General features: G+C 39.0%; 1 protein-coding gene across 11 annotated transcripts in view; it reads left to right on the top strand.

The window, feature by feature from the left end:
• The window catches only part of baz2ba (bromodomain adjacent to zinc finger domain, 2Ba), a 100,821-nt gene that overhangs the window by 13,698 nt on the left and 74,071 nt on the right, over positions 1-13,052 (top strand). The window contains exon 1 of one of the 11 annotated variants that reach the window (XM_042492864.2): positions 6,968-7,174. The exons of the other annotated variants lie outside the window; for them this stretch is intronic. The gene's annotated coding sequence lies outside the window, so the exon portion shown is untranslated. Of the gene's footprint in view, positions 1-6,967; positions 7,175-13,052 lie in introns of those variants that run through there. 11 annotated transcript variants of the gene reach the window in all.

Raw genomic sequence — 13,052 nt, 5'->3', positions numbered from 1 at the left:
GCGCGTCATTGTATCTCGCCATTGAAGGAGCTGAAATTACAGTGTTCACCTGGGTGTGATTGCCGATTGTATGCCTTGTCATTGCAATAAAAAGTCAAATGTCAGCAGGGGTTTTTAGTGCAGTGGAAATGAGGCTATAGACTGTAGTGACGCCTTGCAGACAGCCTGTCACTTAAGTGGCCCTGTCCTTAAATATGCATAACTTTCGGCCTCAATAAAATTTAAACGGTGAGTTATAAGAAAAATTCACACCTGTAAAGTTGTCTTGGATTTTGAAACGAGCTATAGAGGTCAAACCATGTTTTGTACCAGGCTGTAAACGTGTTTTCTCTGCTGTAAAGTTTGGCGTTTAACAAGGTGATTTATGGGGATTGACTCAGCCTCTAGTGGCCATTCAATGAACTGCAGTTTTTTGTAACTTCCGCATTAGCTTCAGTTTTCAGCCTCGTAGGTTGCCATTTGGCACCAAGTAAGAATGACATGGGCGGAACTAATGTGACTGCATAAGCAGATGGTAAACAAGCAAACAAACAGCGGACATTTCCTGCTAGGTAGCAGACATGGCTATAGTGTAAAGCTGACAGTGAGGGCCGCTGCTTTCAGGAGCAGTGGGAATACTTTTTCATTGAAATATGAAACAGTTGTGTTTGTCTCATTTGCATGTGATATTTTTTCCTTTTAATAACCTGTATTATGCATAAAGAAGCAACTGGCCCTTCCACATTATCTAATTTTGCCACCACTCAGACGAGTTTGGACACCCTTGGCATAGGTGTAGATTTCAGGGCAAGGATGCAGGGAGCACGTCTCTTTCAATATTTAGAACATGTGCATTTGTCGCCCCCAATAAAAACATTAAAGCAGTAGACGACTTTTATTTTCACAAAATTAAAGACATTTAGTCGTAACGTATGGAGAACAAAACCTAAAGTCTGCAAAATATCATAATGTCCATGTCCACACAATCGAAAATTCTAGTGTCATTAGACATTTAAAATATTGTCAACATGATTTAAATTTTTAAAAAAATTTAACTTCTGTCTAAGTAAGAATCCAGTGTCTGTCTGGCATCATATTGACGTGCGAGCTGAGTTCATGCCCCCCCCCCCACCTCCAATGTTGAAACAAAACCTACGCCCTTGCACTACAGTAATAACTATCATCGTTGTTTTGTGGGTCAGAGTAGAGAGAGGAAAACAGCAGTACCTCAGTGATGAGAAAAGTAAAACAGATGCTTATCTATCAAAGTATATTCCACTGTCAAGGATTTATGCTAGTTCCTGTGGACAAAAACCAAAGATAGTTTTATGTAAACTATGATAAAGTAATGCACTGAAGCGTGAAAGTCATTTCCCTTGAAAAGTCCCCTCTGTTTCATCTGTCTCAAAAAGCAGTATAAGAGAAATCACAGTCACTGAATGTAACTAATGTCAGTTTTTATGTGTGTGTGCACCTGTTTTCCTTCTTCTGTCTTTTTTCCCCATCAGTATTGGCACTATGAGTAAGGGAAATTTCATGCCACTTTATTTTAAGTTGATTAAATTATAAGTAAGTAACAGTAGTTAACTGTGTTTAACAGCAGGGTTCCTCCAGGGTGAGATTCACATGGACTTGGAGGAAAATACTAGGTTGATTACCTTAGCTAAACCCCTGCACTTAGGCGCAGATTTAGCAAATGGAAAATCTGCTGACATTCTGTGTGGCGTGTGTACACACTGATGTGGGTAAAGATGTGTTTTTATTTGATTCAAGGTCATTTGGCTTTGCTCAGGTTGGTGTGACATTTGCTTGTGATCTAATTCTTCATGGAGAGATGCATCACTGTGGGGCCGGGACTTGTTTCTCCACTTTCCTGGCACAAATGACTCCTCATTCCCAGAAAAGGAACATACTAATGCTCTCTCTCTCTCTCTCCATCTCTCTTTGTCTCTCTGTCTCTCTCTCTGTCGGTCACACACTCACAACATGTGCACACAGACTGCATCTCCTCATTGAATGACAGTGTGAATGTACCTCATCAACGAATGAGTCACTCTACTACTCTGCTATTATGATGATTTCTCCCTTCTGTGTATTACATCATGCAACAGAGGGTTCTGCTCAGTTGCATTTACCACAATAAACACTCTCTGAGTGCGCTCATTTCAACTGCGCAGGAGTTTATTAGTCAACCTTGCATGGAAAACATTATGAGGTCGATCTTCCAAATCACTTTTTATCTAGTTAATTTTGCATGCATTTACTGAAAAGCATGTATTTACAAGCCAGAAGTGAATCATATGGCGGATGTTCGGATGGCTAAAAACAACACTTGTGACATCCCTGCTTCCTGTAGATGTCTCTGGGGTTAAAGGTCAATGATTAATGCATATTTCACTGTCACATTGATTCCCTACACCATTAGGTATAGATGGGAGTTCAGAATATCTGTGATTCGAAGCCATTGCATTTATTGCAAACCTTTTTCAGTGAGGGAGATGGTAGGAAACCAATCAATAACGCCGTTCATCTGGCATAATTGCTGAATTTCACGTCAGCGAGAGAATATGAGTGCTACTTGAGGCACACCAATATTCTACATATAGCAGCTGCAAATTGGTCCCTTGTGCTTTAATCACACAGGCAGTTCAAATCATTGACTTTGCAAATCATTACATCTCACAAGGCATTGTGTCCAAGACTACTGATGTAGTAAAAGGATGCTACAAAGAGAAGATACTACATGGATGGGGAGAATAATTATAGTCCAGTTGCGGGGTTCTTACATTAATCCAAAACAAAAGATTAAATTAAACTATTATGGCAGTGTAAGATGTTGCAGGGACAATGGCGCTTGACTTATTCTATACAGCAGAACATTGTCTTAATTTAATTTATTGGGTGTTTATTTAATAGTTATTATGTAGGACACAACAATAAGTGAGCCGTAATTCAATTGCATAAAAAGACATCCTTAGGCCACTTTTCTTGCGTGTGAACACTATTTTAAGCTCCATTTATGGTGTTCAAATTAAACATCTCAGAGTTGCTGGAAGCTTCTTGTGTTAATGGAATCCCACATAGCGGATTGTGTGGGGAGGAGAGCAGATGAATCTGTATTCCCTGAATGTGTCTGGGCAAAAATCAATAAATGCAAGCACAGCTCCTCGCTTCTGACGGCTGTCCCTGTCTTTGCATGGTGGACTAATAGAAAAATAATAATTAAATCCAAATCACCACATTAATTTGTTTTCCATCAGTCTCAGGAGAGATCTTTTTTTTTTCCCTGTTTCTTTAGTGGCTCATTATACTTTCTAATCAAGACAAAAAAAAGTCCCTCTTTTAGACAGACATGCTGTCTCCCTTCCCCCTTCTCTTCCCTGTGGTGTGCTTTCTCGCATTGCAGTCATTGTGCTGGCACTTATTATGTTACAAATGACCGAGGTACGGCAGGCATTCTCAGTGTGCATGCAAAGAGGGCCCACCCTTCTATGCTACTAGTGCCTTCTCCTAATGACGATGCTCAGAGTGCCCCCCGACGCCGCCCCATGCAGCCCTCTCCCCCATTCCCGCCCCCATGTGCTCTCTTTAATGAAGATTCTCCAATGCAATTAAAAATCCTTGCTTCTTGCTGCTACTGTATGACAAACAGAGCCACTGTCATTCCTCATGGCCTGTCATTCCTGCTACAAGAGGCGGAGGAGATGGAGAAATACACCAGGGTGCCAGTGGCTAGAGAGACAGATAGAGAGGATTGTGTGTGTGTGTGTGTGTGTGTGTGTGTGTGTTTGTGTGTTTGAAGAGGAGCAAAACCCCCCCATCTCAACAGGTAATGGAAAGGGGCAGAGAAAAAAAATCAATGACCAAAGAACATGGAGAGCAAGCTTATAAAATAGCTTTAACTGCACGCCACGAGCTGAATAAGGGGTTCTGTGTCCATCCTCCAAACTCGGGTGATCATGAATGTTTTATCAGACCCCCACCACCACCTCCGCCACCACCACCTTTTCCCGTTTTTCTTTCTTTTTATACATAAAAAATGATTTCTGAGTAACATCTTTGCAATTCTTGCAATAACGTCAGGGTGACACTTTTGGAGGTTGTGACATAACAGCAGAGAGAGAAGAGAGAGAGTGGGAAGAAAAAAAAAGCAGGATACATTTATGGTCATTTATAATGTTTATGAAGCATTAATATGAATGTGCCTGTAAACCAACACTCCATCACGCCGCTAACAATGAGTTCATTGTTTGCGTATGATTTATGAGGTGTCTATAAACTAACAGTGAACAGTTTGTTAATCCAGTATAATACCTGTTAAAATGGATACAACCAGGGGTGATGTGACATGAAGGGAGACACACACCAGTTGGCTCCGGCTCTGTGACCCATCCTTGTCTCATCAGGGTGGGGCAAATAAGAACAGTTGCCCACTCCATCTGCAAAAAAAAAAAAAAAAAAACTCCCCACCACCCCACCCCCTTGTTGTTTTCCAGTTGAATGAAATAATCTTCCCCCGTCTGGAAACCCAGTCTGGGTCAGAGGGCCTGCGTTCAGCCTGTTGCTTATTGTGTGTTCAGAAGAGGAGGTAAAGCATACAATTAGGCACAGATGGCTGTCTTTGCCAGGCAATGTATTGATCCCATCCCGGGGAAGATCTGTCCCATTTCTGTTTTTGTTTGCCTTCTAATTTAAAGCTTCTGTGAAACTCATTTGTATTTGTTTGATCATGTATCATCATCTTCTGATGGATCATCGTTTGGTCAGTTAACAGCAAGACACATGAGGAATATTAGAAAGTCAGTATTGAGAAATGACTATAGATAGATAGATAAAGTGTCCTGTAACTCACTAAATATATAATTACCATGCCCATTGTAGCTTATGATCCACATTTAAAAACATACATTAAACATTACTTCATTAACTCTATCAATATAGTTTGCAGCAAAACTACAAATGCATGGATAATAATACAGTAGCAGTCAACCTTTTAAATCAATTTGATCACCGATGATTCCATCATACACATCACCTGCGCTTTCTCTAATATAATGCCAATTTCAGCTGAACTGATTGGTCGATTAATCACTATTTTGAAGATGCTTAATCAATCAGGGTGAATTTAGAAAGTTAGTTTGATAATTTATACCTTCTGCGTCATTTTTAATTATAATCCAAATTTCTACGCCCTATTTTAAATCATTCAACAAGCAAAAATGCCAAATATCCATGGTTCTGGGTTATAGTTATGTACATAACTCTATTTATATGCCATCTTTCGTAATAAATCTACAAAGAAAAATAACTAAAAGTTTGTCTCAAGTATAAAGAGGATAGCACAACTTTTCTTTCTTCTGCGACCTGCAAAATGTTGTAATGATGAATTTTTAATTATGATCCAAATGCCTTTAACATGATACCATTTTATATTTTCTTTAAGTCATTTGACAAACAAAATCACCAAATATTATTCAAGTTACTAATAATGCTTTGTCTGAAATATGAAGAGGACTGTGCAACTTTTAGTTCCTCTACATCCTCTTTATGAAAATCTTAACCCACTCAAACCCACCCTTTAAAGCTTGATGTAAATTGATAATGTATTTTTTAATTATGACCCTAATGCCCTCCATATGATGCTATTTATGTCTACTTGAAGTCATTTAACAAGCAAAAATGCCAAATATTATCGGTCTCAAGCTGATATAATGAACATAACTCTATTCATACAGCACCTTTAAAATTAAATCCATAAAGATGATACGCTCGAGCATCTTTGTCTGAAATATGAAGCGGATTACACAACTTTTCTTTCCTCTGCAACCTGAAAAACAATTGGTGTTTTTCAATTATGATCCAATTGGCCTTTCATATGATACCATTTTATCTCTACTTTAAGTAATTTAACCAGTAAAAATGAGTATAACTCATGCCCATAAATATGGCCATGGGTTATACTTATAATGCACATAACTCTTTTCACATCATATATCTTTTAAAATAAATGATTTGCAAAATCCATAAAGATAATAAAGATGATTTCAGAGCTCATACGATTTCAAGTCATTTCAAGTCATTTAACAAGCAAAAATGCTCAGTATTATCCAAGTTGTACTAATAATGCACATGACTCTATCCACATTGCACCTTTCAAAACAATATAAATACAGGAATGTAAAACTTTTCTTGCATCTGCAACCAACAAAACATTTGCTGTTCTTCTAATTGTGGTCCAAATGTCTTTCATATGATACCATTTTATGTCTGCTTTAAGTAATTTAACCAGTAAGCATGCCCAATGTGATATGGTTACAGGTTGTACTAATAATGCACATAACTCTGTTGATACAGCATATCATACATATTTTAAAATAAATGATTTGCAAAATTCATGCAGGTAATTAAGATGACTGCAGAACTCATGTCTATTTTAAGTCATTTGACAAGCAAAAATGCCAAATATTATCACTAATAATGCACAAAACTCTAATCTTTTAGCATCTTACAAAACAATATAAAGCTAGGATTGTAAAACTTTTCTTTCCTCTGTAATCTGCAACATCTTTCATATATAGTCCACTCTCTGAAAAATCACGTTTTAAGGCGTAAATTTAAACCATAATTAACAACGTAATAATAAATCAAACTGATCAAACTAAAACGAAAGTTGTGCCTTTAACGCCGAAAACATGAATTAATGTTCTATTTATTTTTTTAAACGCAGCCTGTTATTTGTTTACACCAGTGGCCGACGATCGCCATATAGGTCCGTGTTGTTAAAGATCATAAATAAAGTTAGCGCTGCCAACTGCTGCTTGAGGCTTTAATGACAATGTCGCATTTAAAGTAATAACGGTCAATAACTGTATAACCTCCGCTTTACTACGGCCGCTGCACAAATAATAAGTTTTCTTTGTGTGGCAGTAGTGAGCTGACGTCAGGTCGGTTCCTTGAAGTGGAGCTGAATAAACCTTGAGAAGAGTCTCCTTCAATCTGCTGTTAGTAACTAACACACACACTCACACACCGAGACTCAATTACTGCCCAATTCCCTTCTTTATCATTCGTCCCCGACCTCTCTTTCATAACCAAAACCGACCAAGGAAAAAAGAGGCGAGAAGAAGACCGACCAAGTGTTAGTTGAACTAAAAACCCACGTTGGAAATAAGTAAAGTGTCGAAACTAAAAAAAGGTAAGTGTTTTATTTCACTGACGCTGTTTTCCCCCTCATCACAGAACAAGCGATGAGCTGCGTAGAGCTGGCTTCGTTTCTACTTTCTTTGCTTTTTGTGTGTATATGTGTGTGTGTGTAAACTGGTTAAATAGATAGTTTCGTTGTAATTCGTCCAGTTTTGTTTTCGGTTGCGGTACATTTAGCGAAATGTGTAAAGTTTTTTCTTCTTTAGCGTTTAAAAACGAAGTGTTTTTCCTCTCTCTCCTCCTGAGTGGTGACCTGATAGTGGGAATCGTCTTTGTGTCCCTCTCTCCTTTTTCTCTCGTTCACTCCGTCTATTTGATAACTTGTTTAATCGATGAGAAATGAAACTTTTTTAAGGTTTAATGGTGTTTGGCTTTTTATCAACCGTGTGATTGTCGGGTTTTGGTGGCGTATTTCGTGCTGGATAACCGTTAAAGAGAAGAAGAGAGGGGGGGTGATAACTACGAGGACTGCCGTTGGTCCTCGCTGGCTGTCCGTTAAAATTCATCCAGTTTAACAGTCCCTCGACGCGAAAATAAAACAATTAGCGACAAATACATAAATATCCCCCTCGCTTCGGATTAACTTGGACGTGTTATATTCATTTCTTTTTCCACAGCTGGTCGGAGTTTTTGAGCTTTTCGTGTTTGCTTGTCGTGTGGCTGCCCGGCCAGTCTGCCGGGGAGCTGCTATCGCGGTCGCTTCCTCAAACCGAGAAGCATGCAAGCAAGCTAGCAGCCGCTTGGCCGAGTTGTTGAAATTTATCCCTTTGTGTATATTACAATATCCTCCATTTTTTCTGCCCCTTCCAAAACAACAAGCCTCTCGCCATCTTGGTTATTTTAAATTCGTCCCCCAAGCACCCCTACCTTTTCTCTCCCCCCCCCTCTCTCTCTTAACTATCTCTCTCACACAAACACACTTTAAAAGGAAATGGATCCACGTTTTTTTTTAAAGTCGCAAGTTTTACCAAAGTTTTAGACTTGGTAGAAAAAAATGAGACGGAAGATCGCGTCCCGGTTGTGGTTTTGAGAGAGAAAATGAAGGTTGTTGATAGATTGTCAGCGATGATTTGAAGGCAGTTTTATGTGAAAGAGGAGACGGTTTGTGTTTGTGGTCGAGACGTTTGCTTTAAAAAGCAAATAAAGTGACGTAATGTTATATGTAAGGATCCAGATTTTTTCTTGTAAAGAGAGACAGGTGCTTGTATTTTGTTACAGCATCCATTAAACGAAAGTATTTCTGATACCTTTAAGATAATATGATGTTAAATGGTATTTGAAAGTTTATGTTTATCTTCGCAACTGAACACGAATGAATGAATGAATGGAGGAAGGAGGGAGGGAAGAAAGAAAAGAAGGAAGGAGGGATGTTAATTAACAAGAATCCTATTAAGGGGAGAACAGTGAAATTTAACAGGATGTCATTGCCAAACAACAAGACATCCTTTGATTCAGTTGTTTGAAATAATTATGTGATTAAAGGGGTATTTATTGCTCTTTAAAGGGACGTTTACAGCTGTTTGCACAAAGTTTGATGTATGATAATAGATTTGCCTGATTGATAAGTCTGAGATGTGCACACTCACACGTGCACCCCCCCACACACACACACACAGACACACAGACGCACACACATACAGACACACGCACTGAGTTTGAATATCCCCTGACTGCTGGTTTTGCAACACTTTAGGCAGGAGACTCTTGGAAAATGGTGACCTTATTTAATTTCTGTCATCCATCTAACTAAAGGTGTTATTTCAGCCCATGCGTTTGCCCTGTCCTTCACAGTAAAAACTTGAATCCCACTTTCTTCCACCCCATGTCCTGTGAGCAGTTCAAGAAAGAGGAGGGGGAAAGAAAACAAACCGAACAAAATGCTTTGAAATGGAAAATCTGATCATTTCACCTCCCACCTCTTTTGTTTGCCCGTTTATTGCTGCAAAGCTGGAGTGCAGAGGAGCAGATGTTTAGCCAAACATGAAGGCGCGGTGCCTCTGTCCTTATGGGGATGGCTCTCCCTCCTCTCACTGCTGATGCATCGACATGACAGCTGCTTGATTTCATGGAGCTGCTAAGAAGCCATTAGTGGTATCAGTGAATTGAAACGGAACAGTGTCTCGCAGTTTTCTAGCACTATTAGAACTATCTGTTGTTGGCGTCATTTTGTGCGGATTTGTTTTGAAAATGCCTTCGTGTGTGTGCGTGTGTGTGTGTGTGCAAGTGATGCAGCTGAACATACAAACCAACAAGAAGTGCTCATATATTTGTGCAGCGTGTTTTCCCATAATTTGAGAGAGAGAGAGTGAGCAAGAGCAAAAGTGAAAAAAGGGGAACAAATCTGTCAGAGTTTGTTTGCCATGTTGGTTTGAAATGAAAGCACACTGTGCTACCTCAAGCACACTCAAATCAGAGATGTCTCTCCTTGCCAGGCCAAGAAAAAAAAACTCGGCTGGAGTTTTATTCTCTCTCTCTCTCTCTCTTCCTCTCTCTCAAATTGGAACTGTTGTTTTTGAAGAGATAAAGGAGGACTTCCGCTTGACTTGAACATTCAGGAATTAAGGATAGACATAGTTAAGCCCTATTTGCATGTCTACCAAAGTCACAGCAAACGGTTGCTATTGACTAAGCTGATTAGGTGAAATTAGGTTCACGAGCTCTGTGTCTGGGGGTGCTGAATCTGACAGAACTTGGACAGCTTTTGAGAAGGCAATCCCATGTGCACACATGGCTGTATTCTCTATAATCCTTTACTATTGAATATTGGGCTATCTTTTTTTCTGTGAAGGAAACCCATAGTTTGTGTTCTTTTGAAAATGGAGTGAAGAGGGATTTATTAGGTGTGCATGATATATCGATTAAGTCACTGGTATGAGGCAGTACTTGCTTAAAAATATGTTACAGTATCACTTCGTACTGGGAGTGATGTTAAAATGAACATATCTGGCATGTGAACAATTCATCTGCCAAGTGCATAAGTGTTCACTTGAATTTATTTCTGCCACAACACACCATCTCTGTGAAATGTGACAACCTGTTCTGACAATCATCAACTTTTGTGATGCTTAAGTGGAGCTCAGTTTCACATTTTGATATTATCTAATACTTGTTTTTACTTGTGGCATCAGTGTGACTAAAGGGTTCACCTGCCGCATTAAAGAAAACAAGAGTCACCAAAAAATGTGCTCATCTCCTTGACTGATTTCAGAAAAATGCAGTCATTCAAGTCACACTTATAGTACAGGTAAATACAAATATTTAATACAAGGTGTCAGTTGTGGCAAAAATGATCATAGAAATGACCAGTTACTAAACATTTTAGTAGATATAAGGCTCAACAATAAGGTTTGCTCAGCTGCCTGAGGTGAGTAAAATGCGACATGGAGCTAGTAAATCTAGTAACTCACTTGTCTGATTACGCAGAGGTGAAAAATAATTAAAAACATCTTTTTTTTTGCGGAGCTGAAGATGGTAGAAGCTAAAAAGTGAGCCATCTGGCTGTCACCTCTGTTGAGAGTTGCACAGATTAGTCTTTTTTGTTGTACAATAACCACAAATATATAAAAGCATTTAGTGGCAATTAAAATGACTTTGGGCTATTAGATTTCTGATCAACTGGCCTGACTGGGCAAGTGGAAAAAAACCTAAATGTTGAAAATATTTCAATTGCACATCTCAAAAAGTGAGTTTGTTGCTGATTAAATATATCACTGACTCTACCCTTGGCTACCAACAATACTGATCTGGATCAATATATCAAGTAAATGATCAACAATCTAATGTTACCAATGCACAGTAAAAAATACATCTATGTGTATCGTCAACTTTAAGATAGGACTTTATTTTGAAATTTCCACGGCATGTCTTTGTCACCTTTGCTGTCCAAGCACACATCCGTCTTAAACATTCAAACAATGCTAGCAGCCTAGTGCCAGGCAGATAATGGTTAGCAGCAAAGAAAAATGGTATTGTCTCATATCGATTGAACTTAATCATATCAAAATCGTATTGTGGCATACTTTGTAATATCAGCAAATATTGTATTGTTGTCCAAAGAATTGATATTTATTGATATATAGTATCTTGAGGACATGTGTGATTAATATCCACATTGGCTACTGTGTTTTCTATGAAACAAGATATATCATAATGTAAACAATGTATACTTCAGGCATGACAGTGAAAAAAAATTGACAGTTAGAGAACTTCATCACTTTTGCATTACAGTGCTAGTGCAAACCTATCTAACTAGGATGCTTTCTAATGGTCTATATAAAGTGTAATAGAAAGTCTGTGTTTAACACTTCCATGCCATTGTTATCAGGACTTTATATTTAGACAGAGATTAAACAGACCTACAAGCTTTGTTGTCCTTGCTGTTTGTCTGTTTATGTACATTGAGAGCAACAAGAAAAAACAGAATCAAATTCCTCATATGTGCACACATACTTGAAATACATATGAGCTGATTCAGAAACAATCTATTGATAACAATGGCCATCTGGGAGCCCTGTCAAATCTCTGCATGTTAGTGCTGACACAGAGCTGTGAAATTTTGGGAGGAATGAGAGGTCTGCTCTGTGTTAACCAAATGATTCAAGAACTTATGTTAGACAGACTCCTGATCATGTTTCCTCATCCCGACCATCCGTCAGCCATTTACATGTAAATGTGCGTGCAGACACACACACAGAAAACAAAAACGACAAATGAAATAATGTTCCAAGAAACTGAGGACTTTTAAACAGATGTTTTTGAAGTAGACATTAATCCTATAAGGGCTAATGGTCCTCTGAGAAGAAGCTGCATTTTAGCGAAAGCCCTAAAAGCTTCTAGGCATTAGATTGATAATGCCTCTTATTGTTACAGATCAGATTGGTGCTGCTGCTGCTGCTGCTGCTGCTGCTGCTGTGTCTGTCTTGGCCTACTGTTTTGTGGCTGTGTGCTACAGGCCCATGCAGGCAGCTCACGTATTGATATGTGTTTACATGGCCTCGCAGGTTAATGTCCTCTCAGCTGGAAAGTTGGTTAGCGTTCAGATGATCTACCTAACCTTATGTTACCTTGCTATTTTGGTAACACTGCATGTTCACTGGATGTCCCGATAATCATCAGGGTACACAAGTAATTGTCTAAAGTGCACGCTCAGTGACGGCCACTTTTAACGCGAGCCTTTTCAAATATTCTGGCTTTTATTTGAGCAGATATCGCTGCCCGCGTCTGTATAATGAGAAATGCATCTGTGTTTTGAAAGCCAAGCTAATGAGATAGGGCACATGTGCCTCCTGTTGTTGAAACAAATGAACAATCCCAACTGTTAATTAAGACTAAACAAATCAACACCCGTTTTGGTTTTCTCTACATTTCTGTGTGGATTACATACGGTGGATTAATTATCAAACAATAAGCAGTGTAAAGTGCAAGTGGGTCACCCCGCGTTGACTTTCAGGAGACAGAAGACAGAGCGGCCAAATTTGGGAGGGAAAGGCGATAAGCTGCTTCTTTGCTGTTCGTCCCCTGGGCCTCTATTTATCATTCAATGTGAGAATTTCCTTGATGAAAGTCAAGGTTGTTTGTGCTTGCTCTGTCTCGTTGGGATGCCTGTTTTTCCACCAGCAAGGTGAAAAGGTTGATTTTCCCCTCCAAAGAGATGCCTTGTTTGGAAAGTCCAGGCTAGTTTCTTTTAATGAAGTCTCAAAAGGTCCTGATGATTTTTCCACTTCAGGGCTGTTTTTGTTTTCTACATTAGCAAGGAGGCGAAAATACAGATGCACTTTCTTGTTTTGCGGAGCCACACAACAGCATGCATACAAGTCCTCATAATTCACTGTTTGTCTCCATCACATATTCATGTGGTAAAGACACAGCAA

This window comes from Plectropomus leopardus, chromosome 1, assembly GCF_026936395.1.
Source record: "Plectropomus leopardus strain MGB_pleo_1.0 chromosome 1, ASM2693639v1, whole genome shotgun sequence".
NCBI classification, from domain to species: Eukaryota; Metazoa; Chordata; class Actinopteri; order Perciformes; family Serranidae; genus Plectropomus; species Plectropomus leopardus.
Note: the sequence above shows the minus strand (reverse complement) of the source record. Positions and strands in the feature narration are given on the sequence as shown.